Genomic DNA, 335 nt, shown 5'->3' with positions numbered 1-335 from the left:
ACATAAAGTTCACAGCATTTTGACAGTTTCTTATTACGACGGGGATGGAAAAGTCAAAACATATGTATAATGTTTGATGTAAAAGTTATAAATAAGATCATATAATTTATGTTCTATACTCGACTTAAAATGCATCTTTTTCTACGAATATGCCACGGCTGTATAAGAAGATGATCCTTTCGTGAGAAGTGAGAAGATGCAGAGCTCATATCGGGTATTTGTCAAATATATTGAAACGTACAAATAGAAGTGTAATATTAAAAGTATTAAGATAACAAAATATTACACTGCAGTGGTCTGAAACGTTTTACATATTCTACAGCAGTTTATGTATT

Source organism: Penaeus monodon, chromosome 28, assembly GCF_015228065.2.
Source record: "Penaeus monodon isolate SGIC_2016 chromosome 28, NSTDA_Pmon_1, whole genome shotgun sequence".
Classification (NCBI taxonomy): Eukaryota; Metazoa; Arthropoda; class Malacostraca; order Decapoda; family Penaeidae; genus Penaeus; species Penaeus monodon.
This window is presented reverse-complemented; position numbering follows the sequence as displayed.